The sequence below is a fragment of the Mus pahari genome, chromosome X (assembly GCF_900095145.1).
Source record: "Mus pahari chromosome X, PAHARI_EIJ_v1.1, whole genome shotgun sequence".
NCBI classification, from domain to species: domain Eukaryota; kingdom Metazoa; phylum Chordata; class Mammalia; order Rodentia; family Muridae; genus Mus; species Mus pahari.
Genome location: NC_034613.1, coordinates 36,072,107 through 36,086,012, shown reverse-complemented (window position 1 = coordinate 36,086,012; position 13,906 = coordinate 36,072,107).

The following is a 13,906-nucleotide window of genomic DNA, read 5'->3' as shown; positions in this document are numbered from 1 at the left end:
CAGCATCTGCTGTCACCTGAATTCTTAATCTTAGCCATTCTGACTGGAGTGAGATGGAATCTCAGGGTTGTTTTGATTTGCATTTCCCTGATGACTAAGTATGTTGAACATTTTTTCAGGTGTTTCTCAGCCATTTGGTTTTCCTCAGTTGAGAATTCTTTGTTTAGCTCTGTACCCCATTTTTTAATGGGGTTATTTGAATTTCTGGAGTTCAGCTTCCTGAGCTCTCAGCAAAATATTCTTAATGAATAAGAAAAACTTTATTTGTGATATTAGGTTTCATACTACTTATTAAATATAATGATTTCTATATATGTTAGCATCACTTGAAAGTCTTATGAATCTGTTAAGTTCCATCTGGAATTGTAGTAGTTGTTGCTAGATTATAGTCAAGAAATAGTGATTCTGTTACAATGTTATATGTTTTTGTAGATACTAACATTGAAAGCCCATTTTTTCTCTTTCTTTTTCATTTTCTTTTGATATTGAACATCAAAATTTTATTTCATTTCAATGGAGCCAGATTCCTTAGGTTCTGACATGGATACACTACAGAAGTCTTGATAGCATACTACATTGAACAAGTTCAGTTGTACATAAGTATTCAAGTGAGAATGTGTTATACATATCCTTGCTTTTCTCAAGTGAAAGGGCATTTAATACTGATAGCTATAGGAACTGGCTCTCTGACTTAATCATGCAGAAATTTCTCCGATGCTGTTTCCCTTTTCTGCATGGCTACAAAATAGTTGCCACAGGTTCAGACATCCAATCTCTATGACATTGTGTTAAATTATCCAGAACTAACTTATTTTGACCTTTACATACAAGTGTGATTCTAATAAAAGTATACATCTATTTGTCACCTAGATCTGAGATACCGAAAACCCCATATAACTGCAGTTATATGAGCTATAGTTTTAATTTTAGAAAGAAGACTTTTATACTTATTAGTTATTCCTTGATAATTCAAATGGCATATTCTTAACTTAATCTCTCTTGTCTTCAAAGTAACCATAAAGGATATCTGCTTCCTATCCATCCATCTAATTTCCTGTCCTTTCTCTACATTTTTGAAAGTTGATTTATTTCCATCCAACAACTCTACCTGCATTCCCGAGGCCTGCTGGCACCAGTGCCAAAAGGTAAGAACCCAGGACAATGATCACCAATCCCCTGAAACCACACCTAAAAGCAATAAACTGAACCCCTTCCTCATGTTTTACTTCTAACCTCACATCTCTTCCTGTTCTCCCTGATGCCACACAGGCATCAAGAACCCCAGGCAACACCAGGGATCCCAGAGGCAATATCAGCATCCAATACCCCATAGGCCACATAGGCTACAAAAACCACAAGGGAGGTAGCATACTGGACCTGAAGACTCACTAGTCAGTCTGAAGGACACTCATGTTAGCAGACTAAGAATAAATAGAAACTAAAGGCAAAGAACATCCAAAAACCACCCATCCAACAAAGATAATCCCAGAAATAAGCACTAGAGCCTATAATAAGTGCAAAACCCTACCACAGACCTCACTTGGGTCCCCGATCTGCTTGGAATGGGTCTCTTGGTTGCAGGTGAGCAGGATTTGGTGAATGAGTGAGTGACAAACAGTCCAAAAGAGAGAGTATAAAACCGAATGTATTGATTAAAATGAGCACCAGTGTTATATAGTACAGAGAACAAAGGGGTAGGATGTCACAGTAGGCAAAGTACATTGAAGTTACTTGACACAAAACAGAGGGATGACTTCAAAGCGACTTACAGGAGCCAGGTAATGTTTACAGTTAAGATAAAGCAGTTCTGCCTAGAGTCAGCTAAAGACAGGTAAGGATTTCACAACCTAGTCACAATTTGTGCTTCTCCTTTGAGCCTTGTGAGAGCTAGCACCAGGGTGTTCTGCACTAGCAGACCTTCTCATGAATAATATAATACCACAATCCCCTATTTCCTAGGCATTGGTAAATACTTGCATATGAAAGTAACCTTTTCACTGAATTCTGAGCTCCTGCCTTTAAGGAATTTTTTAGGACTTTAGAACACTGGTGGAAACTTTACCTATGGTAAAAATTCAATCTGTAGAGGCATTAATAATACTGAGAGAGAGCATACACCATACTAACATGAGGATAGGGTTCATGTATATAGATTATTGGAAATGCCAGGGCTCCAGGAGGCTGAGTCTCCTTGAGACTCCTTTTTCTCAGGACTCCAAGTTTTCAAACCTGTCGTGAGTAACTCCTGGAGTGGGTGTGGCAAAACCCAGGTGGCCAGAATATAGAATGAGAACAAATCAACAACAGCCAGGGCAATGTGGTACCACCTGAGATTATTTATCCTACCACAACAAGCCCTGGATATCCCAGCACAGATGAAACACAAGAAAATGACCTTAATCTTATGAAGATGATAGAGGACTTTAAGATGAATAAACACTTAAAGGGATACAGGAAAATAAAATAAAACAGGTAAAGAAAATGAATAAACATTTCAGGATCTGAAACTAAAAATAGAAGCCATAAAGAAAACACAAACTTAGAGAATACTGGAGATGAAAAACCTAGGTAAGAGAACAAGAACTATAAACAAACATCATCCAGGGAACACAAGATGTGGGAGAGAAAAATCCCATACATAAAAGATACAATGGAAGATTATAAAATATCATTCAAAGAAAATGGTAAATCTAAAATGTTCTTGATACTAAACATGCTGGAAATCTGGGACAATATGAAAAGATCAAACCTAAGAATTACAGTAATAGAAGAGGGACAAGACTCCCAGTTCAAAGTCTGGGAAGTATTTTCAATGAAATGATAGAAAACTTTCTCTAATCTAAAGAAAGAGGTGGCAAAAAATATACAAAAAGCTTACAGAAAATCAAGTAGATTGGACCAGAAAAAAAAATCCTTCTGCTACATAATAATTAAAACACTAAATTTTTGGAACATGGAATTTAAAAGCTGCAAGGTAAAAATGACAAAGTAGAATATAGAGACAGACATATCAGAATTAAATATGACATCTCAATAGGTATTTTAAAAGCAAAGAGGTACTGGGTCTATGTCTTACAGTCTGTAAAAGACCACCATACCCAACAAAACTATCAATCAACATAAAAGGAAAAAGCAAAATTTTCCATGACAAAAACAAACTTAAATGCTATCTATTTAAAATCCAATCATATGGACAACACTAGAAGGAAACTCCAACAAAAGAGGTTACACCCAAGGAAACATAGGAAATAATTCCACATCAGAAAAACCAAAAGTACAGAAACATATACACACACATTACACACACACATTCACAGGTACATACACAGACACACAGACACAGACCACACACACACACACACACACACACACACACACACACACACACACTCCACCACCACCACCATCAAAATAGAAGAAATTAGCAGTTATTGTTCATTAATATTTCTTAATGTCAATGGAATTAATTATCTAATAAAAAGACACAAGTGAACAGAATGGATGTGAAAACAGTTTCCATCATTGTACTCAATTCAAAAACAAAAAAACAAAAAACAAAAAACTCATCGTTATAGATAGACATTACATCAGAATAAAGAGCTAGAAAATTATTTCCAAGCAAAGAACTCAAGGAAAAAGGTTGACTAGCCAAACTAATATCCAATAACATAGACTTTGGCCAAAATTAATAAAAAAAAAAAGATGGAGTAGGATATGTCATAATCATCAAAAGAAAAAATCCACCAAGGTGATATTTCAATTCTGAAAATATATGCCCATATGCAAGGGCATGTTCATTCGTCATATCTAATTTTTAAATCACTCATCAAACCCCACACATTAATAGGGGCTAATGTCAACACCCCATTCTCACCAATGGGAAGGTCACCTAGACAGAAACTAAAGATATGAATACTGAAAGTAACAGGTGTTATTAATCAAAGGAACATAACCAGTATCTACAGAACACTTTACCCAAATACAAATGAGTATACCTTCTTCTTAAAACCTCATGGAATCTTCTCCAAAATTGACCATATACTCTGTCACAATGAAACCTTCAACAGATGAAAGGTGAAAGGTAAAAATGACAAAGTAGAATATAAAGACAGACATATCAGATTTAAATGCATCTGAAGTTCAAAGATCTAAATAAATATTAATATGTAGGTGTCATGGCATGGAATTGGGAGATTGGCAGATTACCATAGAAGGTTAATGTAGATCATCGAAATGCTCAGCTCTTGAATTTCTATTTTAAATAAATATTGTTTCCTTCTGTAATTATTAGGGAATAACTAAGTTAAAGAAATAGAGCTACTGGATTAATTAACTGCTACATTTATATTAAGAGTAATTTATTTACAGGGAGTAGTTTAGTTTCCATAGTTTTGTAAGCTGTCTGTTATCTCTGATGTTGAATTCCAGATTTAATCCATGGTGTTCTGATAAGATTCAGGGAATTATTTCAAATTTGTTTTTAATTGCTGAGTAGTACTCCATTGTGTAAATGTGCCATATTTTCTGTATCTATTCCTCTGTTGAGTGACATCTGGGTTCTTTCCAGCTTGTGGGTATTATAAATAAGGCTGCTATGAATGTATAAGGACATATGAGCATGTATGTGTCCTTATAACAAGTTGGAACATTTTCTGTGTATTTGCTGGATCCTCTGGTAGAACTATGTCCAATTTTCTGAGGAAACACAAAACTGATTTCCAGAGTGCTTGTATGTTCTAGTGTTGGAGTTTTCCCTTATTATCCTTTGAAGGGCTGGATTCATGGAAAGACATTGTGTGAATTTGGTTTTGTCATAGAATACTTTGATTTCTCCATGTAAAGTAATTGAGAGTTTTGCTGGGTATAGCAGCCTGGGCTGGCATTTTTGTTCTCCTAGGTTCTGTATAATATCTGTTCAGGATCTTCTGGCTTTTATACTCCCCAGTGATAAGTCTGGTGTATTTAGAATAGGTCTGCATTTATATGTTACTTGACCTTTTTCCTTACTGCTTTTAATATTCTATCTTTATTTACTGCATTTGTTTTTCTGATTGTTATGTGTCGGGGGAATTTCTTTTCTGGTCCAGTCTATTTGGAGTTCTGTATGCTTTTTATGTGTTCATGGGCATCTCTCTCTTTAGGTTGGGGATGTTTTCTTCTATAATTTTGTTGAAGATATTTACTGGCTCTTTAAGTTGAAAATCCTCAGGTTTGGTCTTCTCATTGTGTCCTGGATTTACTGAATGTTTTGAGTTAGCATCTTCTTGTAGTTTGCATTTTCTTTGATTGTTGTGTCCATGTTTTCTATGAAATCTTCTACCCCTGAGATTCTTTCTTCCATCTCTTGTATTCTGTTGCTGATGCTCACATCTATGGTTCCTGATTTCTCTCCTAGGATTTCTATCTCTAGAGTTGTCTCTCTTTGTGCTTTATTTATTGTTTCTACTTCCACTTTTAGATCCTGGAAGGTTTTGTTCAATTCTTTCACCTGTTTGTTAGTGTTTTCCTGTAATTCTTTAAGTCATTTTTGTGTTCCTTCTTTAATCTCATCTAGCTGTTTACCCGTGTTCTCCTGGATTTGTTTAAGGAAGTTATTTCTTTCCTTCTTAAAGTCCTCCATCATCATCAAGTGAAGTGACTTTAGATCCATATCTTGCTTTTCTGCTGTGATGTTTTATCCAGGACTTGTTATGGTGGGAGAGTTTAGTTCAGATGATGCCAAGTAAACTTGGTTTCTCTTGCTTCTGTTTTTAAACTTGCCTCCTGCCATCTGATTATCTCAAGTACTTGCTGCCCTCAATATATCTGATTAGATCCTGTCCTTACTATAATCCCAGTTGATTCAGGATTCTTCAGAGTCCAGCTTTGTCTGTGATCCTGTGATTCCATGATTCTGTGAACCTGAGACTTTGGGTTTGTCAGAGTTCTTGGCAGTCAAGCTTTCTGTGAGACCCTGAGATCCTGGTGTGACCAAGGTCCTGGTATCTTGGGATCTTGAAATCCTAAGATTCTGGGCCTGTTACAGCTCTTAGAAGTGGTGTCTCTTCCGGGGACCTTGGGGCTGTCTTGTGTGTTCAAAACCAAGGTATACAGTACCGATCAGAAAGAACTGGAGCCTCTGGTCAGGCAGGGCTCGAGTGTCCTTGCTCCTGCTGTCACAGGCCCTTCACAATTGGTTTGTGTTCTACTCCACAGTGATCATATGATCCTGGGTGTGCTAGGGCACCTGAAGTGTGGAGAGTCCTTTTGGGACCTTGGGATAGTCTGTAGAGTTTGCACCCAAGGTGACCTTGAGTTGGTGCAGACCACAAGGGACTTCTTAAAATAATATTTGAAGGCAGAAAAAAAAATCATCATTTGACTAGCACAAGGGTAAAGTACACAGGGTAAGAAACATTATGCCTGCAATTCTCTACTCAGGGACCACTTGGTCAAAAAATAAAGAAAGAAAGAAAACAAAGACTGTCTAGAATTCAATAAAATGAAGTTACAACATATTCAAACTTATGGGACATAATGAAAGCAGTGCTAAGAAGAACCTTCATGGTACTAAGTACCTTCAAAAAGAAATTAGTAAGATCTGATACTTTCAACTTATTGGCATGCCAGAAAACTCTAGAAGAAAAGAAGCAAACATACTCAAGCAGAGTAGACATCAGGAAATAATCAAACTTGGGCTGAAAACAATAAGTTAAAAACGAAGAAAACAATAGAACGAATCAATGAAACCAAGAGTTGTATCTTTGATAATATCAATAACATAGACTAATCATTAGTCAAACTAACTAAAAGAGTGTCTGTATCCAAATTAACAAACTCAGAAATTAAAAGGGGGGCATAACAACAGATACTATGGAAATCTAAAAATCATTAGGCCTTATTTCAAAACCCTGTAGTTCACAAAATTGGAAAGTCTAAATGAAATGGACAATTTTCTCTATAGATTCAAGAAGACCTATAACCCCTAAGGAAACAGAAGCAGTCATTAAAAGTAGCCTGAAATTTCCATGACCACCACCACCACCACCACTACTACTACCACACCACTACATCACCACCACCACCAACAACAACAACAAAAAGCTCAAGGCCAGATGGTTTTAGCATAGAATGGCTAGTGCTGTTATGTCAAGAAGTGCCACCACTTCAGGGGGGGAAAATCTCAGTCTGAAATGCAGGAAAGCTGAAGCTGGTCCTGGAGTCCTCCAGTCTGCTACAAGGCAGTGGCCATAGGGGTTCTCAGACTCTTCCAGGCACTGTTGGGGGTCTCAGAAGAGGAGAGAACAGAGTTAGGGAGGACAGCAGACTGGAGACATCATCTAGCCCAGAGCTAGGGTGTAGTGTAAAGGGGGAATCAGGCTTGTCCCACAGGGTGACTATCCTTAGCTTGGTGGAGGCTGGCTTGTGGTATTTTGTGGCTGGAAGTGCAGAGATGCCTTCTATGAAAGAGTAGCCTACAGCTCTGTAGGCAAAGGCCTTTTCCATGGCTCTCCAAGGCACATCTCCATGAAAAGAGACAGTCCATGGTTCTAAACAGTTTATTTTCATGGTACAAAATGGATGTGAAAAACCATATCCCACTTTGCAAGGTAGGCCTGAGATTAAATACCTTTTGCATGGAGGAATGTCTGGAAATGAAAGCTTATTGGCTAAGGCCTTCAGAACTCTAGCTACCTCATTAGCATGGAGAACTCTGTTTTCGTCCTAAGTGACTACAAGTCACATGTCTTTTATGTGAGAATCATGCCACATGTTCCGAGTCTCGCAGGGAGCTGGAAGTCATCTAAGCCTCAGGATTGTGCACACTGAATCTCTGGGTCTTGACCTGCATTACCTTACCAAAATTTCTGGCATGGTTTTATATCTCCCATTCTACCAGATTTTCAAAAAAAGTTGTATCACCTTCTCATACTATTCTACAAAATAAAAACAGAAGAAACATTGTCAAACTCATTTTATGAGTCCATATTCACCCTGATACTTAAACCACAAATAGATTCAACAGAGAATTTTAGACCAGTTTCCCTTATGAACATTGATGCAAAATACTCAAGAAAATATTTATAAACCATATCCAAAAACACATCAAAAAATACCATCCACCATGACTAAATCGGTTCCATACCAATAGTGTCAGGATAGTTCAACATTTGAACATCTATCACAGGAAAATATCTCCACTATCCCTACATTCAATAGAAAGCTAATATCTAAAATATTCTCCATAGAGGAATGCTAGAGCAGTGAGGCAGGAGCGGGTAGGTGGATGGGGAAGCACCACAATAGAAGCAGGGTAAGGGGAGATGGGATGGGGAGTTTACAGAGGGGAAACCAGGAAAGGGGAAAACGTTTGAAATGAAAATAAATAAAATATCCAATTAAAAACTACTTTCTGACAGTGAGTGTTACTGAGAATTCAGATAATTAAAAAATACTTCAATTAACAATTTTTGATTTAAAAAAATCTTGAGAAGCTAGACTTAACCCAATTAAAGAATAGGGTTTAGATCTAAACAGGTAATTCTCCGCAGAGAAACCTCTAAGAAGCAGTTATAAGCAGTATACATATGTAGTCATCAGTGAAATGCAAATCAGAGAGATTCCATGTTATACCTGTCAGAATGGCTAAGATCCAAACAAGTGATAGCTCATGCTGATAAATATGTGGAGCAAAGGATACATTCCTTTATTGCTGGTGGGAGTCAAACTTTTACAACAAATTTGGAAATCAATTTGTTAGTGGTAGGGTGCCAGATATGGGGGAATAAATGGGGTGGGAGAGATAACCCGTGTCCTGCCAGAGCTCTGGGGCTCTGGGCAGGCAAATGTTGGGGACTGCTGTTCAATCTCTACCACACCCAGGTGGGTGCCTGTCTGTGGGAAGCCACAGAACCCCAGTCCATAGAAATTGAGAGGGAACAGTCCAGGGTCCCTGGGCCTCACAGAAGTCAGGGATTACAGGTTCTAGCTCTTGGGTATTGCAGGATGTCTCTTGACACCTAAAAAGAGCTGAGAATAGGTGGGGACCCTAGGGGCAGCTCGGTCTGCCCTGGGGCCATAGGGAAAGGGGGCAGGGTGAGAAGGCACTGGGTAGTTCCCATTTGGGTAAGAGTTTTTGATCTGGCCTGGCAAATAGAAATGCTGAGAGGCCTTCCTGTGGAAGATTAGATGTGGCGTTTTATGGGAAGGTCTATTCTATTGCTCCAGAATGATGAGTCTAGGTGAAAGGAGACAGTCTATGATTTTAGAGCTTTATTGTAGAAAACAGAGAGAGAGAGACAGAAAAGATAGAAAAGTAGAGGCTGGTCATGGCCACGAAGAGAGAGGGGAGAAGGGAGGGGGGAGAGAAGGAGCAAGAGGACTAGAGAGAAAGCAAGAGACCAAGAGAGAGAGGAGGGACCAAGCAGCCTCTTTTAGAGTGGGCTAGGCTACCTTGCTGTTGCAGGGTAACTGTGGGGGAGGAGCTATTTCAAGATAATTGTGGGGGTGGCATCTGGACCGCCTATGAGACTGATGGCCACAGAATGATGGAGTTGGGGCTGGAGAGATGGCTCAGCTGTTAAGAGCACTGACTGCTCTTCCAAAGGTCCTGAGTTCAAATCCCAGCAACCACATGGTGGCTCACAACCAGCCATAATGGAATCCGATGCCCTCTTCTGGTGTGTCTGAAGTCAGCTACAATGTACTTAAGATATAATAAATTAGCTGGGTGTGGTGGCGCACGCCTTTAATCCCAGCACTTGGGAGGCAGAGGCAGGAAAATTTCTGAGTTTGAAGCCAGCCTCGTCTACAGAGTGAGTTCCAGGACAGCCAAGGTTACACAGAGAAACCCTGTCTCAAAAAGAATGAAAGAAAGAAAGAAAGAAAGAAAGAAAGAAAGAAAGAAAGAAGGAAGGAAAGGAAAGGAAAGGAAAGGAAAGGAAAGGAAAGGAAAGGAAAGGAAAGGAAAGGAAAGGAAAGGAANAGGAAAGGAAAGGAAAGGAAAGGAAAGGAAAGGAAAGGAAAGGAAAGGAAAGGAAAGGAAAGGAAAGGAAAGGAAAGGAAAGGAAAGGAAAGAAAAGGAAAGTAAAGGAAAAAGAAAAATGGAGTTGAGGGCTTGTGGTGTCAGGTATTTTTATCTGGGGGCGTAGCTCACTGTTCTGTCCCTTGTAGGATTTTTCTACTGTGTCTCTGGGATTAACCTCGCTCGACCAGAACACAGACTGCCTTTGCATTCCCACAGTTAGTGTCTCAGAAAATTGGGATTCATCTTAATACTGACCCAGGTATATTACTGGGCATATACCAATAAGTAGCTTCACCATACCACAAGTATACGGGCTCAAATATGTTCATAGCATTTTTATTCATATAGCCAAAGACTGGAAACCACCCAGATGCCCCTTAACTAAGGAATGGATAAAGAAAATATGGTAAATTTTATAATAGAATACTTATCATCTATTAAAAATAATGACATCATAGGATTTTCAGGTAAATGCATGGAACTAGAAATGACCATACAGAATAATGTATTCCTAACCAAGAAAGACAAACATGGTATGTGCTCACTCATAAGTAGATATTAGCCATAAAGTACAGGCTAACCATGCTACAATCCACAGACCCAAGGAAACTAAGTAACAAGAACTATCTAAGCAGGGATACTTGGATTTTATTGAGAAAGGAAAATAGAATAGATGGAGGGAGGGAACTAATTGGGTAGGAGGGTAGGGAGTGGAACAGGCAGGATCAATTGCCAGGAGGACTGAGGGAGTACATAGAACTGGAATAAATGGGGGACAGGGGTATCTCTGGGATAAGCTAGAAACCTAGAACACCAAAAACTCCCAGGCACCTAAGAGGGTAACTCTAGCTAAGACTCCTAGCAATGGGCAATATTGAACATGAAATATCCATCTCCTGTAACCAGAGAAGTCTTTCATTGAAGAGATCAGGACACCAACCTAACCATAAAGCCTTTGAGTCAAAAAAATGTCCTGCCTTTAACATGTGCAAGAATAAATATGCAGCAGGAATTGGGGGAGTGGACACCCAATGACTGGCACAAATTGAAACCTATGCCATGAGAGGGAGCCCATCCTTATCCCCACTATTGAAATTCTGCTATACTTATAGACAGGAGCCTAGCATGGCTGTTATCAGAGAGGCTTCATCCTGACACTGGTGAAAACAGATGCAGACACCACCCCCAAATGTTAGGAAGGGCTTGGGGAATCCTGTGGAAGAAGGGAGGCATTGAAATATTAAGAGGGGTCAAGGACACAAGAAAACCTACAAAATCAACTCACTTGGTCTCATAGGATTCCACAGAGACTCAACTTCTTCCCAGAGAGTATGCATGGAATGGATCTAGGCCCTCTGCACATATGTAAGAGCTTGGTTTTTTATGTAATACTCCTTGCAGCATGAGCAGTGGTTGTCTCTGATTCTGCTGACAGCCTTTGGGTCCCTTTTCTCCAGCTTGGCTGCTTTGTCTCATATCAATAGGGGAAGGTATGCCTAGTTCTACTGCAACTTGATATGCCAAGGCTGGCTGATATTCATGGGAGACCTCCCCTTTTTCTGAGAAGAGAGGGGAGAGGAAGGGACTAGAAGTAGAGAAGTAGAGAGAAGGTATGATCGAGATGTTGAATAAATTAATTATTAAAAATGAAAAGGAAACAAAGCAATACAAAAGAAAGAAAAGCAAAAGAGAAAAATCACTAGAAACAGAATCTGATTTGTGTTGGCTAGCTCTTCTTGAGAAGTGGTCCAGCCCAGATTTTCACTAGAGAGCTTGAACTTCTATTTCCAAGTAAAAATGACTATTACTAAAATTGCTAATAGCCATTATATTTTCACCTTAAAAGAATAATGTATGCACTTTAAGAGAGAATATTAAATGTAACATTTACCTTATTAAATATAGTATTTACTTTAGATCTTACATTTAAACTGAATTTCAGCAGATATCCTGAAATATATGTATTCATTCCAGGAAGGATTTAGTCATCATAATTTGACTTAATATCTATAGAATTGCTATAATATTACTGGTGCTTTTATTATAATTTAAAAATCAAATAATAATTTGGAGTAGAGCAATTTAATGAACATTTTTTATTCATTTTAAAGAAATAGGAAAATAAACTTTTAAGAGATTATGAGATTGTTCAATAAAATTTATTCTCTCACTAATGATTTTTTATACACACAAATAATAGTATGCAGAATAATCTGAGATTATTTCTATAGCAAATTTGGCCTGTGACTTGCTTCGGATGAAATGAAATTTCAGGGAATGTGATCCTGTCAAAAGATCTTTGGATAGGTTTTATACATTGGACACCAAACAAATATTTATTAACAAAGACATAAGCTTATATTGCCTTCTTTCTTAAGTGTGTCATTTTTAGCATGATAGTGAAGTGAATAGACAATATCAAGAGTGAAAAAATTAGTAATGAGGCACAGTGTAAGGAATCCTTATCCATAAAATTATTTTGAAATAAAATCTATAATTGGCAATTCAGAGGCTCAGTGATTTCCAAGTATATCCTCTAATATGTACTTGAAATGATTAAGAGTAACTATTCAAATGTGATAACTGTACTTTCAGAATTTAAAAAAAAAATAGAAAGCTTTGACTTTGAGTTCATTGAAATTCAATTAGGCCACTTGTCTTAGAAGAAAATTTGAGTTGAAGATCCTTGCAAAGTTCAAGTTCTACTTGAGATTCAGTGCTATGCAGCTTCTATTCTTCATCAGACAACTGAGTATGCTGATGGCTTAATTAATCACATCAGCCCAACCTTAAGGCAACAGTTTCAAATTATTCAATGGAGTGTTGTCAATGTCAATGATTTCTTATTATATACCTCCATGGAGGAGAGTATATTATTAATGAACAAGTGGTTAGCAGCTTGGTTACACACCAAAAGATTTAAATTAAGTCACCAAGTTTCTAAATTTTTCTTACTAAAATTGTATGAAGTTCATACCAGTGTTAAGAATCAGCTACTGTCAACTAAAAATAGTATTTTACATTTTTTAAATAGGGAATTATAATAGTACTTATATCAACACTAAATCTATGATAAATATTGATTCTTAACCTAATGTCCTTTCTCTTTGCTAGTCTTATTTTTTCTCAATTCCCTTTTTCTTTCTCTCTGTCTCTCTCTGTCTCTGCCTTTGTGTTTGTCTCTGTCTCTGTCTCTCTGTCTCTGTCTCTGTCTCTCTCTGTCTCTCTCTCTGACTCTATCTCTCTGTCTCTCCACACACACACCCCATTATGGAACTCAGGATTTCATTGAACTATTATAGCCTAGATTGATCTTAAACTTGAAATCACCCCTTCTTGCCTCAGCTAGAAATATAGGTCATGATATATGAAATTTAAGTTACATTTCAAGTTTATGTTTTAAATGGCTTCTGTTAGTAATTAATAGGTTGATAGGAAAGTCTAGTACAATTAACTATTAAGGTATAAAATTTGAAGAAATATGTATGTTCCATTGTGTAAATGTACCATATTTGGAATGACAATGGGGATGTTACACTTTCCTGTCTATAGAAAATACAGTGTCAATGACCAAAAATAAGCAAATACAAATGTCTCTGAAGTAGATTATAAAGTCCTTGAGTATATGTTCAAAAGTGGTATATTTGCATCAGGGTAAAATGAAATTTAAAAGTAGTCTAGTTTTGCATTTTTATGATATCTCTGTCTGTGTTCTTTTTCGGTTGCCATGATAAAACACCATGACCAAGGCAACTATGAAAAAAAAGGGAGGTGTTTATTTTGGTTTATGATTCTAGACAATTAGAGGAGTGAGAAAGGAATAGGGTTAGGAATAGGGAGAGAGATGGGGAAGAAAAGGGAGAGGGATGGGGAAGAAAAGGGAGAGGGAGAGAGGGAGAG